The sequence below is a fragment of the Mus pahari genome, chromosome 2 (assembly GCF_900095145.1).
Source record: "Mus pahari chromosome 2, PAHARI_EIJ_v1.1, whole genome shotgun sequence".
Lineage (NCBI taxonomy): Eukaryota > Metazoa > Chordata > Mammalia > Rodentia > Muridae > Mus > Mus pahari.
In genome coordinates this window covers 158,687,118-158,710,937 of record NC_034591.1, presented here as the reverse complement: position 1 = coordinate 158,710,937, position 23,820 = coordinate 158,687,118, and the positions used below count along the sequence as shown (strand labels likewise).

Sequence of the window (23,820 nt, the reverse complement as noted above, 5' to 3'; positions counted from 1 at the left end):
GGGGGGGGGGGGGGGGGGGAATCTCTAAGATCTTAAGAATTCCCTTGTCCACCTGGACTCAAACTTCAAGAGCCTGTCAGTCAGAGATGGGGACTGTGTGTCTGATATTGTGTTGCCATTAGAACTTTTAGACTAAAGAAGGAGCACCAGAACAGTGATGTTCAAAGTGGGGGTTTCTAGGTTGACTACGGAAGTGGGCATTTTTGGTGTGATTTAGGGTTTTCTCATCTTGTTTTCATGACTTTCCATTTCCATTTCACGGGTATATAAAGAAACAAACAGCCAGACCAGGAGACCACGAGCTCAGAAATAGAACACTTACTACAGTATAGAAAAACTTAAGGAAACCAGGAAGTGTGGCCACACTTGGGAGGCTGAGGCAAGAGGATTGCTGTGAGCTAAAGGCCCACCTGTGTTACCTCGTGAGCACCAAAACTGTCTTAGAAGAAAACAAAACAAGACCAAATGGGGAAAGGTCAGGGAAAACGATTTCTTCAGTAACAGTGACAACATGAATCCAAAGAGGCAGGCAGTGTCCTGCCAGGGGAATGTTAAAGCAGTGTGCATTGCCCACCATTTAGAACCCCCTCTACCAGAACGTTAGAACGTTACTCACCATTTAATCCACCTCCGCTACTATGTTAAAACACTGCACATAGTACAGATTCCCTCTACCAGTTCCGAGATGCTCAGAACTGAGCTGGGACAAAGCTGAACTCATTTAGATTTGATCATCTCATGCAGCCCTCTCCCCTCTCGTGCAGTTCTTCCCCCTCCCCCACACCATCACTTGCCTTATGTTAATTTTTTAAGTATTTATTTTCATTATACTTTCATTATTTATGTGGGTGTGTGTCTGTGTGTGGCCTTGTGCTTGTGAGTACAGTGTCCACAGAGGCCAGAAGAGGGCGATGAACTCACTGCAGTTGAAGGTACAGGTGGTTGTGAACCATCTGATGTGGGTATTGACAACCAGGCTCAGGTCCTTTGCAGGACTTCACTGCTGAATTCCAGCCCCTTTAAAGAGTAAAATCTCGTGTTTTTTTTGTGTTTGTTTGTTTGTTTGTTTGTTTTCTTTTCTTCACTTTTCTCCATTCCTTTATGGCAGAGAAGTTGTATGGTCCTTGAAATCAGACAAAGTCATGAGACCAATTGAGCGGACAGTTGTAATTGGACTTCTGGGCACACATCTTTTTATGTGAGGGCAAGAGGCTTTGACTTTTCCCATAGTCCACAGTTAAGAATGAACCAACCCCAGAACAGCCAAGGCTATACCGAGAAACCCTGTCTCGAAACCCCCACCTCCCCCCCCCAAAAAAAAGGAATGAACCAACCACATGACCAGAGGAAATGACTATAAGGAGGTCAGCCTTGACCAGCTGGGACCTTGGCATCACAAGATCAAGTCAGCGAACAAAGTCAGGGGTCTGTGCTTGTCATTTAGTCAAGGCCGACTCTGTGGCAGGAGCGGAGACACTGTAATCCTTATGCACTGGAAATGTGTTCATTCACCCTCTCTTCCTAGCCCTTAAGCATCAAGCCCGTCTTGAGATGAAACAGTAGATTGTGTTTGTTGATAACCCTAAACTAGAAAACAGTCCTCTAGAGGCTAATAAGAAATTTATAAGGAGAGGCGAGGTATAAAAGACGGGTCCTCTCAGACACTCCAGAAGTGACTTGGAGTGACACTGATTTGGGTATGGATATAAATATGTACTGCATAATTATCAATACCTGATAGCAACAACTGACAGAAGGGTACGTGCAATACATTGTGAGCATAGACTTCAAAGTGTAGTGAGCTTGGTAACTCTCCCAGCCACACGAAGCCACAGCTGTGTGCACAGACACAGGTCTTGGAAGAGAAGGTGCTCTAACCGCACAGATAAAGCCTCAGGACTGTGGTCCCCAGGCACCCAGGCTTCAAGACGCAACTGGACAGCCCTTGGGAGTTCCTCATAAAGCTTCAGCCAGAGAGAAGACACTCAGCCCTCTCAAAGTCAAAGCTGCTTACAGGGTAGCTAGTAACAGGCATCGGCAGCGCGGCGAGCTAGTTCAGTCTACAGCGATACACACCCTAGCACTGTACCCATCGGTATGTCTGCTCTGGGAGAGCACACACTGTCGTATCCCGAGCTTATAGCAGCAAGACAGCCCTGTGACTGAAGAGACTTATATGGTGAGGAAGAGTTAGAATTTGAGTCTGGGACCTCAGAGTCCAGACCCTCAAGAGCTGTGTGAACTGGTCGCTCAAATCCTTTTTATAAGAACAAATCATCAAAGGCCGTTAGGTGCTCCCTGTCTTCCACGGGTGGAACAGTCTTCGTTTATCTATCCAAACTCAGAGGTTCCCTGAACCTTTGCATGTGTATTGTAGGTGTGTGTGTTCACATGCTTGGGGAGGACAGAGAAGATCTGGCCATGGTCCTCAGGAGCTGCACACGTCTTGTTGTTCCATGGGATGGGGATGTCACCTGGAGCTCACCGAGTAGTCCAGGCTGGATGACCAGCAAACTGGGGGGAATACAGCTGCAGAGGCATCAATACCTGATATCAACAATTGACAGAAAGATATGTTCAGTCTCACCAGCCCTGAGACTGCACCTGCAGATCACCATGATCACTTGTTAACATGTGTGCCCAGCGCTGAGCTAAGGCCCTTGTGCTTGTCTGGACGACACTTGATCTCACTAGTTCAGAGTGTTCACAGAGCTTCTTTAGGCTCTGGTGTGATGTGTAATTACACAAGAGAGCTGGTTAGTCTTTGGCCTAACACATCAGTATCACTTCATGAATGTCTAGTGAGGAAGTGGCTGAGGGGCCAAGGAGTGCCCAAGAAGTTAAGAGCATGTGCTGGCTCTTCTAGATAGAATAGACACTGGTTCCCAGAACCCATGACAAGTGGACCGTAGCTATCTGTAACTCTGGCTCCAGGGAACAGGGCAACCAACACCGGGAAGGCCAGCATCCTACTCCATGGCGAACCAAGTACTGAGGAGTAAGAGCCAGGCCTCAGTGGAAGTGCCTCTGAGGGCAGCCATAGAGTGGAAGCTTAGACAAGAGACTTGTGCCAACAGTGGGGACACTCCATGAGAAACGGTCAGAGGGCTTCATCACTGGTGGGCAATACCAAACATGCTTGCAAATCTCTTCAGACTCTAGGCTGCGCTGTATTCATAGGAGACCACTGTGGATCACTGTGTGGAAACATATAATTCATATCACAAGGCACCATGGGCCTTGTGTCAGCCATTGTGTTGGACTCTAGGGCAATGGTGTGGAACCTTCTCTTTTAAATGTGTTCACATCTCAGGTCCAAGATGGAGAACCTCTGAAGATACTTTCAGGACCTATAGGTCAATTTCCTGAACCATTGAAGACCATAGCCAACACGTTTAAGGCTCCTGCTGCAATCAGAGGGGAAACATGGTACAAATCAGTCAAGACTGATGGCATCCACTGAGCACGTGCCAGGTTCCAGGCATGTACAGGAAGTCAACTTTCCAATGTAGCAACCAAAGGCAAAGAAAGCCACAGAATGCAGACCTAAGCATATACACGTGTGCATGTGTGTGTGTGTGTGTGTGTGTGTGTGTGTGTGTGTGTGTGCAGTCAAGACTGATGGCATCCACTGAGCTCATGCCAGGTTCCAGGCATGTACGGGAAGTCAACTTTCCAATGTAGCAACCAAAGGCAAAGAAAGCCACAGAATGCAGACCTAAGCAAATACACGTGTGTATGTGTGTGTGTGTATGTGTGTGTGTGTGTGTGTGTGTGTGCCTGTGTGTGTGTGTGTGTGTGTGTGTGAACCCCAGGCAATAGATTACATCCCCCAGGCCAACATGATAGCTCACAGTTACTAATAGCTCCTGTTCCAGGGATTTGGACACCCTCTTCTCTTCTTCTAGCCTTTGAGGGCATTGTGTGCACATGGTACACATACATATATGCAGATAAAACACCCACCCTCATTAATTAATTAATTAATTTTAAAATTTGGGTGTATGCATGTTTACATGCATGTCTATGTATGTGTACGTGTGTGTGTACGTGTGTGTGTGTGTGTGTGTGTGTGTGTGTGTGTGTGTGTGTTGGAAAATGATAACCCTTCCTCTGTATTGACGGTAGCTTCTACAAACAGCTTATAATGAGCCCAGTACAAGCCAGGCGTGGAGGCATTCCATGGTTATACATTTAAGTGATTTTTTTTTCCTGAAATGTCGCTGTAATGTCTATAAATTCATTTTCTCTTAACACATGACAGGGATGTTGGATGCTTTTTAAACAAGGTTTAAGTAATTACTGTGTTTTCCCCCTGCCCCTACTTCCGGGCAGTCTAGAACATCGGGAAGTTCTCGATCGGTCCGTGCGGACGAGCCTAATCCTTTGTTTATGACTATTGTGTTTACTGCTCTTGGTCCTTTGATCTCTGTGCTCTGATTCACCGACAGGAACAGCTTGAGAGGATGTGAGGAGGATATGAACTGAGGCTCTGTGTAATATCACAGCTCGCCTGTCAGAAATCTGACATACTGCAACTAAAACTGACATCCCCAACCAAAATACCCATGTCTGTGATGCTAGACCCCAAGATGAGATGTGGAGCCGTCGATCTGCCTTTGTTTGACAGGACCCAACTTGGACTTCTCACTTACCTCACTAGTGGGCTCCCGTGGCCCCCTTTTATGTCCCCTGACTTTCACATTGGCCTATATCCTCTTTGGCGATTCTGTAATTATTTTTGTTTTACATAAAGAGAAACATGCTCCCCTTTACATATGGTGTTTTTGCTTCCCACAGAACTAGACAGACGCCATCCTCTAAAATTCCAAATTTTGTTCAGCTTTACCCTCTCATGCTTATAACCCCAGGTCTCTCTAAAATGTCCTTACCTAAAACGCTTCGTTATTTGATTACCAGATTTATGCCAGCAGCTTTCCTAGGGATGATCTGTAAGTGCAACTTAGGAAGGCAAGCTTTGTGAACTGAACCTAGGAAAGTAAATCTGGAATCCTGAAACATCAGTTTAACCGCTGCTCTTGACAACTTAACACGACAAACTGAAATATAAAAGCCGATACAAGTGGGATCAATGGATTATCTAGGTCCCAGGATGCCTTCCTATAAATTAGGAGCTCTGACAGGCTGGCTGTGGCACGGGTGTCTATTCTGCATCCCTTGTCATATTCAAAGCATCAGGTTTTCAGGGATTAGCCCTAGTGGATGCAAGCTACCTGTGCCTAGAGCAGAGGGAAAGGCATGGCGAGGGGATGAATCTGAAGGAGAGGGGTTGAAGGAAGGGCAGGATTTGCACATGGAAGCTCAGGGGACTCTGTCACCATGATTGTATTAAGTGATGTGTGGTGCAGATCATCTCCAGCGTGTCCCTGGATGGCGGGAGGTTCACAGCCTCCAGGAGCCCCATGACTGCTTTATCTTGTCATCCTAAATTAACATGGCAGTGCACAGCTAACCTGTGCTGACTGCTTCATCCGGGGAAATCACTGCCTACAAGAGATGGCATTTAAGTCTCCCTCTCCCCCTCCCCTTCCCCCCCCCCCTCTCTCTCTCTCACACACACACACACACACACACACACACACACACACACACACACACACACACGGTACTGCAATACTTCCTTCTTATACTCTTAAAACATTTTAGAGTTAAAATGGCCATTTTGGGAAAGAAAAAAATTGAGATTTTAGTTGCTTGATATTCTAAAAATGCATGCATCAAATGATTTACCATCATTACATTTATGAGGAGTTGTGATTTTTCAGACAGCCTGCTGATGTCGTAGGATCTCTTCTCCAAGTGGTGGGTAAGAGATGTGCCATGAAGTCTGTCCCCTGAAGAGGCCGAGAGCCTCTCACGCCGCTCCCCCTCCCCCTCTACCAAGAGAAATACAGGGATGTGTGCTTCACTGAGAGGTGCCAGATTTCCCTTCTTACCAGGCACTCTCTATTCCTTTATTAGGATCAGACAGACAGACAGACAAAGGGATAAACATACAAAATCAAAGGAGGCTCCAGAGTCATTTTGTGTAGCTCTTCTGTCAGACTTCAACTGTGTCTTCCGGGTATTTTCTGCAGTCTATGCATAGGATGTACAAATAAAAAAATTTTATACTTACCTTAAAATATTGACAAATAAACCAAGGGCCAATATGGGAGCTGGCTGCAGGATCAGACCAGGGAAGGACCAAAGTCCCACAGTGTGGTTCCTCCTGCTCAAGCCCCAGCCTGGGAGTCAACCCCTCAGAAGGATATGACCCCGGGAACCTCTTCCTCACTGGCCCTCAGAGAAGGGATTTTTCCTTCTTACCCTGAGTATTAAATCACTTTAAAGGCTGTAAGAGGAGCTCTGCGGAATCTGGAAAACCCCTCAAATGCCCTAATTTATGGATTCAGACTGTTTGTAACCTGGAGACAATGCTCCCCCCCCCCCCATTTCATCATATTCCCCAGGGGGCCTGGAAATAAACCATGGCTTCTTAGAGCTCCCTCTGTCTCCGGTGTCCCTGGGAACATCTGCACACTGGACTGAGCATTCAGCAAGGGAAACACTGGCTCCCAGGCACTGCTGCCATCCTGCTTGGTGTCCTCCTGCCTCGTCCTGGAGCTTTCCCTTGGACACCCAGGCTGGAGTTGGTTCTTTAATCTCCTGGCTCTTGGCCAAGTACATCAGCTCTTGAACACTGCCTCCCCCCCCCCCTTTTGATCTATCTCTGTGATTTGAGTACAATTCAGATTCATTTCCACAGTATCCTGGATCCAGAGTGTAGGTAGAGGCGAAGGCTACATTTAGCTTGAGAGAGTTCTGCCTGGGACCAAAGCAGCTGTTCCTCCTTTTGTTTGTAAGCCATCATACCCTGAGCCCTGTTCTCTCTGTGCAAGAACTGCTAAAAAGAAAACACCAGTGTGCAAACAACCAACTAGTTCATCCCACCATGTTCCCCTGGGACCATGTCATCAACTATGGAGGGCTCTCAATGTCACAACAATTTGCGTCTTTTCAGTATCATTTTAAACATCATGCAGTTTCAAACAGAAGGAGAACAGCCAAAATTCTCACCAAATTTCCTTTGTATACACTATATAATATTTTAGAGTAAATGGTGAAAAAGTAACTCTTTGAAGCACTCTCTTGAAATTCTCAATGATCAGTCTCACTTGGTCTATTTTGGGCTCACATTGAGAGGCTAAGTTTAGGACGCAGAGAAACAATCTTGTAAGAAGCATGAAGCTCTTTATATTCCTTACAAGTCCATATTTATTTAGTAAGTAGATTTAATGAGTACTATATGTATTTATCCACTAAAACCTTGCATGATTTGTTAGATATAAATTGACTTTATGAAGAATGGACCTAGTTTATATCCTAAGAAACAGCCCATCAATGGGTGAAGGACAACAATAATCTCACTATAAGAGACAACCTTAGAGTCAGGAGGAGCTAGCGGGAGAAAGGCAGAAGCAGCCCCGAGAAAGGAGATTGACAGAGGGCCAAGTGGCCGGCAGTAAGTAGAGTTTAGCCACGTTGGTGATTATTTTTGAGGATCTTAACTTTTAGAAAGTTAGTGTCCCATATTTTCTACAAAGGAAAATAGACCTTTCTGGGTATGGTGGCGGCCATAATTCCAGCAGGAGGAATGCAGAGAAGGAGAGTTGTGAGCTCAAACATTGAGTCTGGGTGGCAGAGTAAGATAAAGAATAAGGGTGGAAAATGTAAATGAAGGAAGGAGTAAAAGATATAAAAGTCTGAGAAGAGAGACCAGGAAACACAAGGTAAGATCAGTTGTTAGTTTTAACAATAAATAGACATAAGTAGTAAACTTCATAAAATAAGAAGATTGCTCTTCGCTGGTTTTGTTTAAAGCCTGCTTCATTTTCCTTAAAGACAGATACAAAAGAAGCATGGAATGCTAAAAGTATAAAACGTATAGAAAGTATAGAAAGGATGGAAATAGAGCAGACACCCACAGACAGGCATCAAGCATGGCACGGCAGTCATAGAACATGGCTGGATGTTGTTGCTGGAATAGTCATTTCCTGTGGCTGCTTAGGGATAACTGACAAGCATTTATGAGTTAAGTGAAAATTGAAAGAGAGGTGGTCTGGTGATAGTAAAAAATAAATAGTGTAGGGATTTTTTAAATGTTCCTTTCTTTTTGAAATTTGTATTCTGGGGATCAGGAAGACAAGACTGACTTATTGGGTAGCTCATGTGAACACACATAGAAGACTGCCCTGTTAAATGGTTCTCATTAAAGAAGAAATGATCTTTAAAACAACAGCTTGAATGGAAAGGATGAAACCTCACACAAGAGGATTAAGTACTGTGGGGACTGTGATTCTAAATGCCCTTAGTTTCAACTGGAATGTTTGGAGTTAAGGAACAACCCCAAAGATGTCACTGACAGTTAGGTGCTTCCAACTCTAAAGGAAAAGAGAATTCCCATGACGCCTAAAACATTGTTAAGAGTGAAAAAGAGTAACTGAACCTTTTCACAATTAGTGCAATCAGGATTTTCCCTCTCCTCATACCAGAAGACTCGAAACAGTTGCTTCTACTGTACTATAATAGGCCACCCTTTCCTCTGAAATTGAATTTGGACACTATCACTTCCTTGATTATTTTTAACAAGTCTTAGGGCTTCCCAAGTCTTGATTTGAATTTAAATATTCTCCTGTCTCATCACACCTCCCCATTTCTGGATTCACTGTTTGCCTCTGTGAATTCATCTTAGAATCAATAAAACCTTGGAGTCATATTTTCAATGTCCACGCCTTACAACAATAGCGTCATTAAATTCCTTTCCATTGTACTTGAAATACTAAAAACTCTTTTTATAGCATAAGCTCTTAAATATTGACTAATACCTCTCATGTCTTCACTGAATCACCTTTAAATTTTTTTATTATACTCGTGTGTGTGTGTGTGTGTGTGTGTGTGTGTGTGTGTCTGCATCTGCATGTCTGTGTATGAGTATGCATGTGCCACAGTTCACACATGGAGCTCAGAGGACAGTCGGAGTCCATTTGATCTGTTGGCCACATGGGTTGGTGGTCTTGGTCACAAGCCCTTTTATACACAAAGCAATGACACTGACCCTTAGCTCTCATCAGAGGAGCACTTTGGCAAGAATTTACTTCTAGTGGGCTCCCTCATCAAGGTTCCCAGAAGTGTCTGTATGTACATCTCCTTATCCTGCCAACTGAATTGCTGGCATCCACAGCCAGCAGATATGAGGTCTAACCTTGAGTCTCATTTCATCTCTCAGTTGCTATACTGTCCACATCTTAGGCATAAAGAGACATTAAGTATTCTTTCTCAGTGAAGCTTTCCCTAGCTTCTCACTGGCAGCGAGTTCTCTTTCTGCTTCTGAATCCAGGAGAAGCCCCCAGCCCCGTTTTCCTTAGTATTTCCGTTGTGACCTGGCCGCCTTCCTTCTCCCATTCCTTCTATCCTTTCCAGACTGGATATACAAGAAAACACACTTTGGTGAATCATCATCTTCCAGAAAACTGATATTTTCATCTTTAGTTTAATGTCAGAACATGCACCAAAGAATGCCACTGTCAGGAAACCCTGCAGCTGCGACCTTGCTCTTCAAAAGAGAAACTCATTTGAGGGAAGCTCCCGAAAGCCAGACTTCTGTAACACTTTGTAATAGGTTCAACAAGGACAGCCTGGACCTTCACAAACCTCTTAAACATCCACACTGTCCTTATAAGCAGTGGCATATCCTTCCTGTGGGATGGCTGTGTGCTCTATGGGGCACTGTAGAGAAATAACCCATTCTAAAGCAGAAATAACACGATTTCAAGAAAACTTGTCATATGGCAATGATGTCATGTGAAGAAAATAAGACAAAGCCTTGCGGTTGAGCTGAGGACGCGATTTCCTTGGCTGTAGGGATGCAGACAGGGGTAGGCAAACAGGGAGCCTTTTTGCGTCACCGATGATAACATAGGTCAATGTTGGTCTTGGAGTTGAGTGTTCAGCAATGTGGGTTTAATACTAAAATCAAATATCAAACCCAAGTACCACTTGGGGGAAGCACATTTGCATATTGTCTCGGAAAGATGTAACCGGAAAATGATTTTTTTTCCTCCATCGAGGCAATCTTACATGGGGAAAGTAAATGTCAGAATGAAAGGAGCTTTATTTTAGAGGTTTGGACAAAGGAGCAATGGTCATTTTGACGACTTTGTGTAAGTGGGCGAGAACACTTTATCCCCCTGGTCTAGTTTGAATTTGTCACTGACTGTAAAGGAGATGGGCGGGCACGTCTGTCACCCTCTGGTTTCCAGGATGTATCTGGCTAACCTCGCTTCTGAGATGGGAGCCATATGGAGCCTTCCGAATTCTTGTGAAGACAGCCATCTTCCCAAATGTCTAACACTGAGGGCACATGACTAACTGTATAGCAGAGCATCCCAGCTGTGTCACAGACTGGTTATTAAGTAGTCCAGCCAAAGAATAATTTAGTATATACATTCGACTGTGATATCAAAGCCGAAGAAAACTATGAGGATAAAATGAGCCCGTGACTAAGGTAAATTAATACACTCAGTTGGTTTTAAAGAATTCTGGTTCCAGTCTGGGCATAAGATAAACAGAGTTTAAACATTTTTGTCTGCTTTGTCTAGTATTAAATATTAAATAGGATATAGTGCAGTGGTTCTCAACCTGTGGGTCATCATGACCCCCTTGCAGGTCACATGACCTTTTACATGGGTCATATATGAGATATCCTGCATCTCAGATATTTACATTATGATTCACAACACTAGCAAAATTAGAGTTATGAAGTAGCAATAAAAGTAAATTTATGGCTGGGAGGTACCATAATATGAGGACCAGTATATACAGGGTCACAGCATTAGGAAGGTTGAGAACCACTGGCTAGAGAAATGTCTCAGTGGTTAGGTGCACTAACTGCCCTGGGAAAGTTCTCAGTCTGGTTCTCAGCACCCACATGGCAGCTCACAACAGTTTGTAATACCAGGCCCAGGGGATCCAATGTCTCCATGAGCATCAGGTGTACAAGTGGTACAGATGTATACACACAGGAAAACACTCAAATAAAAACCAAGTAAATCCTAAAGGACAAACAACACGAAATGTAAGCGAGATGAAATATTCCCGTGTCTAGTGGAATAACTGCTAAAGTGACAGAGGCTGCGGCCTGTGCATGCCTAAGCCATGCATTTTAGGTATTAGTAGTGAAAGATCGTAAAAGCATTGGTTGGCAAGTTGGGGGCATCCAGGTAGACATATGTAAGAGAATCATGCACAAGATTTGAAGAGAATACACTCTGGCAAAGGAATTAGCCTGGCAAATGTTGCTCAATGCTCAGAAAAAAAATTAAAAATAAAACAACACAACAACAACAACAAAACAAAAAAACAAAAAGCTAATAATTAGGGAGAAAGTACCCCTTGTAGAGTAGGTCAACTATACCTCAGGTGGTCTTAGGCCTGTAGCTGACTTTACACAGCAAGGCCCAAAGATGATGCTTTTATTTCCTTTAGAATCGGAAAGGAGACTGGAACATTTAGTGCGAAGTATTTTCATACACACTAATATATTTGTTTTTATACTGACTGGGTCATAAAATGTAATTCAAAATATTCTGTTTTACTTATTCATTTATTCCTTTGGTATGAAGGATGGGATTTTTTTCAAAGGCAAAAATGCATAGGGTCCTAGAAAATAAGGGCCAGGCCCTGGGAGGGGGTAAGATACAGAGACAGTTTTGTTAAAGATGTGTCACCAGGATGTGTTTTCATGCAGCATCCTACCTCTCTGCCTCTTCCCTGCCTCTGTGCCATTCACTCTCTTCTTCTGGGCCTGACTTCCTTATTTACAAGTCTGTTTGTTGTCCCCGTCCTTTGTTAACTTGAATCGTGGTGTAAGGTGGACCATCTGATCCCAATCTTCCTCCCCTGCCTAGTGCAAAAACAAAGCTGGGATTATGTCTCATTTTAGACCGACATCAATCCCTGTCTGCGGCGCGTAAACTACGGCAGCAGCTCTCTCTGCTACTGGAGGTTTCCAATAAGCACAGAATACAATCGATAAGACAATGTAATTCTTTAAAGTAAAATAAGGGGAGCACTATTAGTTTAATACCATTTTTCTTAGTATACCTCTTTAATCTTCCCATACTTGCTGAATGCTGTGTTCAGTTCTGTTGATAAAATCAAAGTCTGACATAATAAACCCCCAAACTAGATTATTTGTATTTGAAATGCTTGGGTCTAACATATGAGATATACATAGGTGTTTCATTTCTTTAAATATTTCTCTCCAAGATATTGTTTATTATTTTTTCAGGAGAATATACTCCTTCCAGATTTCGCTTCATTTGAAAGACACTAGTCCCTTCATCTAATTTCGAATAGTTAAGTATTTCTTTTCCACTGAAATAGCTACCAGATTTCCATGGTAGATAAGGGGATTTCTATACGATCCCCGTAATTAGAAAGAGATTTCCTTAGTGAGTGAAGAGCCTTATTTATTCACCTCACTGAAGGGAGAGCCCTACTCAGAGCAAATCCTACATAAGGAGCAACAGTGAAGGGAAGGGAAAGATGGGACGGTGCAGCTCAGAGTCATCGTGAGAGAATAGAAACGCAGAACAGCTCAAATTGGAACATAGCCTATGTAGAAGAAAATTTTCCACTGAGTTCCATTTCATATCCAAATGTCAGACCTACATGATATAGGGGAAAGCAGGTGGACTATTCTGCTGATGTGAACTTCGATCCACCAGCTGCAGGTTTGACAGTGTAAGTGGATCTCTATAGGGTGCCCAGTGTAGCCTAACTACTTCTGTTGTTCCGTTTTACTGCGTTGAGAGCGTGTGTGTGTGTGTGTGTGTGTGTGTGTGTGTGCATTTTCATATAAGCTCATATTCTGAAGGAGGCTATAAGGTAGAAAATGTGCAATTATCACTGGAGACTTTCTGATATTCATCCTTCATGTCGTTTGCATGGTTACCTGTCTGCCTCTCTAAAAGAGGGATGCATGGAATTTGGGGAAATGTGTTAGGCACTTGGAAGGCCTCTGGGCTTCCATGGGGAGCATTTCCCTTCAGTCCAGGAAACATTCCTCAAGAGGAGGGTCCCTTGTTGTTGGTGTCTGTCTCCCTTCTCCCTCTCCATCATATTTTAATTGAATCCCAGAGGGTTTCCCACACTGTGTGAAACCCGTGAGGTGAGCAATGGTTCAATTTTCTCTTAATTCAGGACAGATTTAAGCACTCTTTTTTTCTTTCTATTTTCAGTTATTTCTCCTGTTTCCCCCCTGATCTTACTTAGCCCATATGTTTAGCTTTAACCCTCATAGTCTACTTCTAATGTCCTGTACCCTGAGTCCTGTTGACAGGAATGCTGTTAACGGAGGAGGTTGCGTTTTTACCTAAACCTTGAACATCTTTCCATTCTAGCAGTGATAGGGAGGAAAAAAATGATTCCATTTTATTTTATGATTATTGACAACCTCTTATATATTAAACATATTCAATGCCCACATGAGAAAGACACACCCTTCGAAGCCATCATGAACCCGTACTTTGGTATCAAAGTGGAAGTAACTGTGAAGTCCCGGTTGAGCCCATAACAATTCTGTGCCAAGAAGCATATTTGTGGAGATCCTTGGCATGGTATGGGAGTTTGTAGGGAAGAGAACGTCACTCTTCTGACTGAACAAATGAAAGCCTGCCACTTTCTAGAGCAGTACCATAGAAGGGTGTCTATTCTGTCCCCAGTGATATCAAACTATGAGATAAAGATGCAGGGAAGCGTCACAGTGAATACATCCCTCTCTTCTAGCTGGCTAGCGTGTGCTAGAGCACAGAAGAAGTTCACCCACAAGAAGGCTGTCAGCTGTGTGCCATAGAAGGGCTTCACAGTGGACTTCATGCGCATTCTCGGCATCTTCTTTGAATCATCACACTGCTTCCAGAATCACCCTGAGGCAAGACCACGACATGTACACAGTGTACACCCACAGTTAGATCTGACTGCAGCGGTATCGTAGCCCCTGGAGGCACGCTCGTGGAGAGGTCAAAGCAAACCAGCCATAGAAACTGAGGTGTTTAACCTGAGCCTCCAAAGTTGTGTTGATTTGAAAGTCCGAGTTGAGGTGGGGAGCAGGGAAGGGGATGGAGACATCTAAGCAAAGGAAATTGGTGCCCACCAGAAAGGGATCCCATGGGGATGAGCAACAGTTTTCTATATAGAACCTGTATTATGTTGGTCTCTAGGGGACTGAAATCACATGTATGGAACAGCAGGCAGCTTAAATTGATTGATGTGGGGTGTACTTTCAGAGAAGGACTAGAAAGGATATATGGACTAAGAGTTACATTGTGCCATTGTCAATCGCTTCCTGTAACCTTTGTGGTCTTCCACAAATCCACTGCCACAGCCATTTTACTGACATGCATATATGGAATGTGGGGAGAACAGACTTTAGCGATGACGCCAGTGACAACATACTTAACTTTGAAGACCATGTTCTAATGGGACAAAGTTTAAAATGTCAACTGAGGGCTGGAGAGATGGCTCAGCAGTGAAGTGATATATTGTCTTTGTGAATGGCTCAAGTTCTGTCCCCAGCACCCACATCATGGTGCTCACAGCTGCCTGTAACTTTATCTCTCAGGGATCCAAGCCTTCTGGTCTTCGCCAGCATCTAAACTGCAGAGATTTATACAGAGACATAACTAAAAATAATGATCAATCTTTAAAAATGTGCCATCTAAGATAAGACTTGGAGAGCTTGAAACTCTATGACAAATTTGTATTTGACCATCAAATTGTTAGCAAATGACTAAAGATTTTATGCTTACAGTTGGTTTCATTAAAGTCTCACTTCCTAGGTTAAGAGATGGTGTGTAGTTTAGTTTAGACTTGAAATATTAATGTTTTGGGAAAGTCTGCCCTAGGTTTCTCTTTATACCACATCCACAGAAACAAAATTGAACCCGGATTCACTTTGGTATAAATTGGTAATACAGGGAGACAGGCATTCCGTTTAGGGTAATCCCTTAACAATTCCAGCTTATTAGTACTGTGAACATTATTAGTGCAACATATACAGTAAGTATTATAGAACAGACTCTGATGGTTTTTTTTTCTGTTATATATTAAAAAATACTTGCACAATTAAGTCAGACTTAGATTCTCCGGATGTGGCCACAGGCATAGCAACAGATTTTGGAAAATCATGGAAAGCAAAGAATACCCATGCTTCCTTTTCTCATTCAAAGATGAAAATAATTAAATAAGTTGTGCTTGTGCAGAGGCATTAGTAATGCATGTTCTATCTGTAAAGTTACCTGTTCTGCTCAGGGCAGTCAGAATTCGACCAGACCTAACAAACAATTCCACAGCCTGTAGAACCAACAAAAAGAGATCCTAGCTGTTTTGTAAAATTGAGTGGGGCTACAAGTCACCACGGAATCTGATTAAACCATCTTCTGTTTAAATCAGTCAGAGTCTTTAAAGATTCTTTAAAATACAGCAAGAAAAAGAAAGAAGAGAGGGGGACAAAACCCCCAAATTTTGAATTTTCATTTCTTCACACTTGTAAAGTACCTCTTTGGCACTTGTTTAATTATGTCTAATATGGACTTGTGATTTCAGTAAAAGTCTTAATTTTTACCTGAACAATATATTCGCAAATAGAACATCTATTTACTACTGTTTTGTTACTGTGCTAGCTTGAACATAGTTTACAGACCCCCATTCATAGCAGCATCCCTGTGCACTGCCTAGAAAAGCATTCTCCTCTTCCCATTGAGACAGAACTTGCTGCTTAGTCAGTTTCAGCAGTAGCAAATAGTACAGATTCCTAATCTATCTTACTATAAATACAGATGTTTTATGTGCTTTTCAAAGGATGGAATGACAGGAATTTTCAGATGATAAAAGGCCAGAAGTAAAGAAGCTGCCTGCTTGTGTGTCTCCTTGTAGCAAGTAGCCACAGATCTGTGAAACTTTAAACCTGGCATTAGATCAACAGCTCTTCTTTTGTGCTATGAAAGTTAAAGTTCAGAGAGGTCTGGAATGCTTTTCTGAGACCCAAACTAGTTATTTAGGCTCAATGAGTAAGTCTAAGGGGAGAAGGGAGTGAGCACCAGGCAGCAGTGAACCCAAGAGATGGCCTTCCTTCCCATTTACATTTCTTTATGTATCTGTATTGAGGTAAGGAGATGTTTACATGGTATGCATTCACATGGAAGGATGTGACTGGCTCTTCCTTGACAAGAGACAGAAAGGGAAAAGTCACAGCTTAGAGATCAGACTTGAAATTGTTCAAGTCCCAAGAGATAGTAAAGAAACGGTTACCGAAAACTTGTAATTCCCTACAGACCCAACCTTCAGATATACGAGTTCTAAAACTTAACATTTCCTTGGAAAGGGCAAGGAAGTTAGAAAGCAAGAAGAGCCTGGTCTGGGGAAAGGCAGGCATGACAGCATGTTCTTGCAGCTCCAGAACTGAGAGTAGCTTGCATGCCACCCAGAGCTTCCCGAGGTCTCCCTGGAAGTCAGGTGGGGACCACAGAAAGGTCTTTCAGTCATGCAGTGTCAAGATAGCTTCCTACAGAGAAGTTGGGAGAGAGGGATTGGGACAGAGAAACAGAGACAGAGACAAACAGAGAGACAGAAACAGAGAGAGAGAGAGAGAGACAGAGAGAGAGAGAGAGACAGAGAGAGACAGAGAGAGAGAGAGAGAGAGAGAGAGACAGACAGAGACAGACAGAGACAGACAGAGACAGACAGAGACAGACAGAGACAGACAGAGACAGAGACAGAGACAGAGACAGAGACAGGGACAGAGTGTGACAGAGAGTGAGATGGAACCCATGCCAGTTAGGACTTCAACTGTTGGATTTACTGAAGAGCACTGAAGGTTATAACCTATGGCTGCTCTAAGATTAAGGGCAGTCAGTAAGGGGAGTGAGGACACACTATTGCATCCAAAGATTCTGTGAGTCCTAGTCTGAACCATCATATCAGTTGTATTCCTTCTAGGACCCAGAATATTGATTTCCAAAAGGAGGTTAACAAATGCTGGTGGGTGTGTGAGACCAGGCCTGGGGCTAAGGTATAGTAAATGTTAACAGTGCTATTTGGAAATTAAACCAAATTGCTTGGGTTTTACTTAGAAATATAAGTCATAAAAGCAGAAGTGTAAAATGCTGTCAATTAAAAGGAGCATAGAGAACTGAATATGCTAATGAGTTACATTACAGTGCTAAGCATTAAAAACTAGCTGGCAGGATGGAGTGATGGCATAGACAGGGTTAACACAAACTCTGCTCAGGAGACTAGATTAAGGTCAGTGGAATTCATACAATTAGGTGGTTCTCACTGAGGAGCACATGGACATCACAAGGGTTAAAAGCACAGGACTGGATGGAGAGACAGAGACTCACACAGGTCTCTTACTAAACTAGAGCCTGAGTTTAAACTGCATTTCAGCATATGAAAGCCGTGGTGATAATTCCTACATCCTAGTTCTGTTTGGAGACCAGAGAAATCACCCGCTAAGGCCCATGCAGCCGGGCAAGTTGATGTTTCATAGGGTGGCTCTGCCATCTTCTTCAGCATCTTCTGGGGTTCCAGGGATACGTGAGGATGGATTGTGTGAAGACATTGTAATCTAAGCCTATTCTAGGAATCCCTAGGCCAACTGCATCAGAGCAGTGTATACGCGGCCCTGGGAAGAGCTCTGAACATCCACAGAAAGGCTGGAGGTTATTGAAGCAGTCAGCTTGGAGCCAACACCCAAGGGAAATGTTGAAAGCTGTACACTCCTGATCACTTCCAACTCAGTTCTCCCCGGCTCGTGAAACCCTGCGGTCGGTTGTCAGTCGGTCGGAGCTTGATCCCCGGCACAGACCTGCCATTCACACCCGTTCACACGCACAAGGCTCTATTCACTTCCAGGAAATCGGCGGCTCTGTGGAGCTCTGTGGAACTGGGTAAGAATTTGGCCCTCAGTGAGTGATCTGAATGAATGAATTTGGAATTGGCAAGAACATGTAGGCAAGTGCCACATTTCCTCAGGATCTCCATGCTTCAAGACCCCGGCCTGGTAGCATGGAAATTCTGTGGGAGAAGCCAGAGCGACCCAGTGAGATTCCTCTGTAAGTCAGCTCCAGTCTCCTTCCATTACTCTGGTCATCCTGAAAGAACAGGGAGGGAAAGGAGAAATGAATACATGCACATTAAAACTCTGTTCTCCACAAAACACAAGACCAGTGATAGTTTAAATGAAGTTTTATCTAGTTAAAATGCCGGTGTGAATATGTGACTTCTTCACTTTCCCAGATAACCTATTTTAAGTTGATTTCAAAAATCACATTTTTTTTTTTCTGAGACCAAGTCTTACTGTGTGAACCTGGCTTGCCTCAAAGTTCTGTCAGTTCTTGGCCTTAGTGCTAGGATTAAAGGTGGGCACCACCGGCTCTGGTTCATTACTCTGCTCTAAAGACTCCATCTTCGTTGGCTACACCAATGTCAGATAAAGGATACCCTTTGGTTTTGGCAGGTAAAATGAGCACACGCGTATCCAGGACCCCTCTTACACACTGGTATGGAGAGAGCTGACTCTGAGGCATTTCCTCTGGAGAAGCAGAGAAATTTCTTCTCTCAGTATTATCGCTCTTGCAATTTTCAGAGACATCGGGCCTTTAAAAAGGAAGAGATGTTACGTTTTTGACAGCTTTTCCCTTCCACTGAGCGAAACAATAAAAATAAACACGAAGCTGTCGGCATGGCCCGCGCGTATAATGCCATTTGCATGTGATTTCCTCTGCTCCTCTAGATAATTGAATTTATTCAGGCAATTTATTTTTTAAATGTGCGGTCTCTGTGAATGGAAACATCTTAACTAAAGACAACCCTTTTATTTCCTCTTAATGAAATATATACATGTATGTGTACACATCTGTGAGAACCAAGGGACTGAGGAGAAAATAATAGAAGAGCCAAAAATGTACTGAAAATAAATATTAATTAAGGAGGTGAGGCCTGACTCTTGCAAGCCCATATCTTGCTTTTGTCCCCCTCCCCCGCAACCCACCTCCTGTTGGTGTTCAAGGTCCCTAGGTGCTCTCCGGGAGCTTTCTCATTATCTCTCCCTGTTTGATGCTACTACGTATAATAAATGGATAGCAATGGATTTTTGTAAGGGGCCTGTATGTGTGGATTGTCTCTGAGCTGGCGAGTAGAACAGTGTTGGGCAGGTTCCAGTCCTGGGACTCGGGCTTCATACATATGAAGCTCAATGGAAATGGCCACACTGTGTTCCTCTGGCAGGCAATGATGCTCGCAGAGCAAGCCCTCATTCTCCTGGGGCAGGAAGGATGGGGAGAATTTGTCTTCTTCCTGGGCTGGCATTTTCGTGGGTTGTTGAGTACCACACGGGGGTCACTCCCAGATACGTCAGAAGTATCAGGGGTCATTCAGAAGGTAAAAATTCAAGTAGAATTATGAGGGGAAAGTACTTGTCTAAATTTGACAATCATTTCTTTATTGTCTTTCCACATGCCCTAGTATTTAAATATGGGTTTTTCAAAAATTTTATTTCCCAAGGATCTAATTTATTAATGGGAATAAACGTCACCTATCTGATCACCTCTCTTGCCACCTATGGTCACAACTGTCACATTCACAGCAGTAGATTTCTGCAAATTTGGGAGAATGTTAACAAGTGCCACTCCCTCCTCCTTCCAGCATTTACATGGCTGGACAGATGGCTTGCTGTGGTGGCCACACTGGGAAGACCCATGTGTCAGCTGCCAGAAAGGATCAAGAACTTGCAATTTAGGCTTCTGCAGTTTTACTGTGTTGTCTTCTTACCTGTTTATTTCTATTTTCTGGAATAACTGAAGTTTTTTGCTCTTATGTTTTATTATAAAGCCTTCTCATTTTTTTTCCATTTCATTCTTGACTTGCTTAATCTCTAGGTATGCATTCTTTTTTATGTATACATGTTTCCTTGTAAAAATATCACATATATAACACACATACACACACAGCACACTTGATACAATTATGAATATTTTCTTTCTATGTATTTTCCGATACTCAAAGTCTAATTATAAACACTGATAAACATCCCAAAATTTACATGGGAAATTCAAGTTCTGTGAATAGAAGTTATCACCCACACTTGCCTCTATTCTCTGTCTTCCATGAAGAGGGCTTAGCCATCAGACCCCTGCTCTGGGAATACAGCCTGAAGGCTTGTGACTGGAAAGTGGTCCCCACTTCTTCACCAGCAGGACATGACTCCTGCACCCTCATTTTACAGCCCTTGTTTCTGTACCTCCATAATGTCATTCTGGACTTACAGACAAATTCTCGTTTTCTAGTCACTACCTGGGTCTACTGGAGGAGAGCATATGGGGTTTCAAGCCTGTACCGCCAGGATCAGAAGTCAGTGCTCCTTGTTCGGTAATGAATCGCTTTAGTAAAATGTATTTATGAAAACTATTTTAGATCTGGGCATGAGACTGGAGTATAAGGATTACTTCCAAATCTCATCCAAGGCTATGAGTTCAAGGCTAACATAGGCTATGGGTTATATAGGACCCTGTCTCAAAGAACAACAGCAACAAAAACTGGATATTGAAGTGCATGCCTGTCATATCAGAACCTCAGAGGTGGGAAAAGACCAGGAGGATCTGGAGTTCAAGGCAGCTTTGATGCATGGCAAGTTTGAGGCCGACCTGGGCTTTGTATGAGGCCCTGTCTCCAGAAAACAAAACCTTGAAACAAAGCAAGCACATGATCTCAAAACAGACCCTAACTTTTCAGATACGTAGGCTCTGTGTTGGGAGTCATGTCACTGTGCCACGCTCTGTGCGGATACCATGATCATCATTTCTACCTCACAAGCAGGAGCCATGGGTACCACCCAGTCTTCTCTGTTTTCAACTTATCAACCCCATCATCATTTTCTCCCAATTCTCTCTAGGATTTGAAAACTTAAGCAATAAGGTTCCCCGCCCCCACACTCTTTCATAGTACAGATAAAATGCATTTGAAAAGTCACAAGAACCCTCATGTATCCTCTCTCACTGGAACAATTGATTACAAATCAAACAACCTCACTCACTGGCTCTGACATCCAGCATCCTGCATGGATAATGTGCCGATAGCCCTGCCTGCAAGTGTCTGTACGCCTTTTTTTCCATGTAGTATGTCCCCATTCCTGTCTCCCTCATAGGTTAGTACTCTGGGCAGTGTGGGGAGAGAACGAACATGGAATGGGGGTGTACACAGCACTGGAGGTGTGAACAAAGAGAATTCAGCTGTGTGTGGTTTGAAAGAACTCCACAGTGAGTGTAACTCCTCTGCCTCAGACACTGGATGATGTCAGGTGACAGGTAAATCTAATGGCTCTTTCCCTTTCCGACACAGTTCTGCAGTCTTTATGGTCACATACAGGTAAAGAGAACAGTTTTCCATACAACAGGGAGTGGTGCCCCCCTCCTTCTGCCAACACCATTCTCCCATCCACTGCTGCTCAATCTTCCCAAGATAACTGCTTCTATAGAATCCCTTCCAAGAGTCCTCCATCCCCTGTTGGGTCCAGGCTGAATTCCCTTGCTTTTCTTCCATGATATTTCATGAAATAGCCATCGTATGTAGGCACACTGTTTCTCATCGGTCCTCTTCTTCCTTCCTTATGGATATACACTTTGAGTTCCCACAGGTCGTGCCTCTGAAGCAGGCTGTGTGTTTCCTTATACTTATTTCTTACAAGTTTACACCAAAAGGACCTTTCTATTTACTTCTCATAAGACCAAAGGGCTCTGTGCATAAAAATTTAATAAATTCGTAATTAAATCAATTTGTATTTATTGAACACTAATAGCAAGATTCATGGTGACTAATCTAAGATGTTCCCCCTGGCACAGTATAAAGAGAATATTAAATAAGAGGTCTCAGAGTTGTGCACCTGGTGCTGTGACAGAGAGCTCGCTATATCTTTTTAAATCCCAATGTCTTCTCTTCTCTAATCTTCCCTATTCCCCCCTAGGTTGATGCTGCACAAAACAGCACTTCACAGTTGTTATGGTTACGAATTACTTTATGTTTATTTCCATGCCTCTAAAATCTTAATTGTGAGCAGAGAGAACACAAGCTTTCTTTTCTTATACCTTTGGCACATGTCACAGGACTTGAGTCGGCTGAGGAAGGAGAGGTAGCCGAGGGATAGCCACCGTGGGCTTTAGAATTGGATCTTAGGTTTAATTTCCTACCTCTCCATTTTCATCCATCACTTTTAAAGTAATAACTTCTAGAAACCTTAATTTCCTCACACGTGAAATAGGAATCATGTATCCATCACGGAATTTCTCTGAGAGTTATAAAACATTATAGTCCACAGACTCTTTCAGAACAGTCATCATTAACTCCAGAAGGGGAATTCATGTTTGTTGAAGTATTAGTGAGTGTGTAAAGATTTGGTATGTTTTTTAGGAAAATATTTTTTATAATGTTTTGTTTTCTCCAAAACCAACAAGCTGGAGACCCACAAGCCTAGTGTAAGAAGAGCCTGCTCACAGAAACAATGTAAAGGCTGTTTCACCCCTTGGAGCCCAGTGCTGCATTGAATGCATCAGTGTTGGTGATTGCTCCTCCTATAAGGTGGCTCTGACATGCCTGCTCAAATGGACTCAGGACATTAAGCTTTCTAGGACAAGGGCATGATTTATCTATGTGAGCAGTTGTGTGACAGTACCTGCGTTGTCTCAGCATCACACAGAAACAGTAAACTGTGAATGTGAAGCCTTGCACGTTTTATGTCACTAATCAAGGATTCTACTTATGGTAAAGTCTGCTTTCAAAGCCATGGTACTGCCTCTGCTTGGAACTACGTTCTGATCCAATGTCTTAGGAAAACAGACCATTATTAGTTTTCAGTGGAAAGCTAGGATCCATTTAATGGTGTGAGAATGAACTGACTTTAGGCTCTGGAGTTTTCCTGATCTATGGAGGTCAACACCATCGTAGCCAGCTCAGTCATGTTACTGACTGGAACAGAATGTTAGCAGGCTTCTGTCCTTGTTCACATTACTCTTGGGGCTTTAATGGAGAGGAATTGCAGATTAAGTGTGTAAGAGTTCCTAAAATACTCATGAAGAAGGGGCAATCCTGATGTGCCTGCCTCACGGAAAGAAAGAAAAATCTCAGTAAAATAAAAACACAACATACCAAATAATTCTCAGTGTGGATTGATGAGAAATAGTACTACCTTCTCTGATGTTGTCCCGAGAACTTGACTTTTAGAAGTTTGACTTTGTGATGAGTGGTTCCTGAACATTCTTCTTTTGATCATTTTCCTGATTTATCCCTTTGTAGAGAACCATGAAACTGTAAAATTTAAAAACCAGACACCAAAGTGCAGTGCTGTGGTGCAGTTCTGTATACCCCATCCCTCGGCAGAGTTCCAGGGACCCTTCACACAGAGCTTCTGGAAATCAAACCATTAGCTGAGACAAAACTCATCAGAAGAGCTGATGATGGCCTCAGACAGGATCCCCCTGCCTCTACCTCCTCAGAGGTCATGCCTGAGTCATGTGAAGAGCAAAGTCTTTGCCTTGTATTACACAAGCAGAGAACAATGGGAAGGAAATCGTGTGGGGCCATAGTCTCTGCGCACCCCCCCCCCCCCCCCGCCATAGTACTTTGCCTGATGACTCAGAATTCCAACACATTTTAGGAAGTTTAGGACTTACCCTGGGTCTCTCACACAGAGGGCAATTGCTCTGC

The 23,820-nt window shown here is 43.3% G+C and overlaps 1 protein-coding gene across 16 annotated transcripts in view; it reads left to right on the top strand.

The window, feature by feature from the left end:
* The window catches only part of Sox5 (SRY-box transcription factor 5), a 943,592-nt gene that overhangs the window by 628,400 nt on the left and 291,372 nt on the right, over positions 1-23,820 (top strand). The window contains exon 1 of one of the 16 annotated variants that reach the window (XM_029534577.1): positions 20,470-20,493. The exons of the other annotated variants lie outside the window; for them this stretch is intronic. The gene's annotated coding sequence lies outside the window, so the exon portion shown is untranslated. Of the gene's footprint in view, positions 1-20,469; positions 20,494-23,820 lie in introns of those variants that run through there. 16 annotated transcript variants of the gene reach the window in all.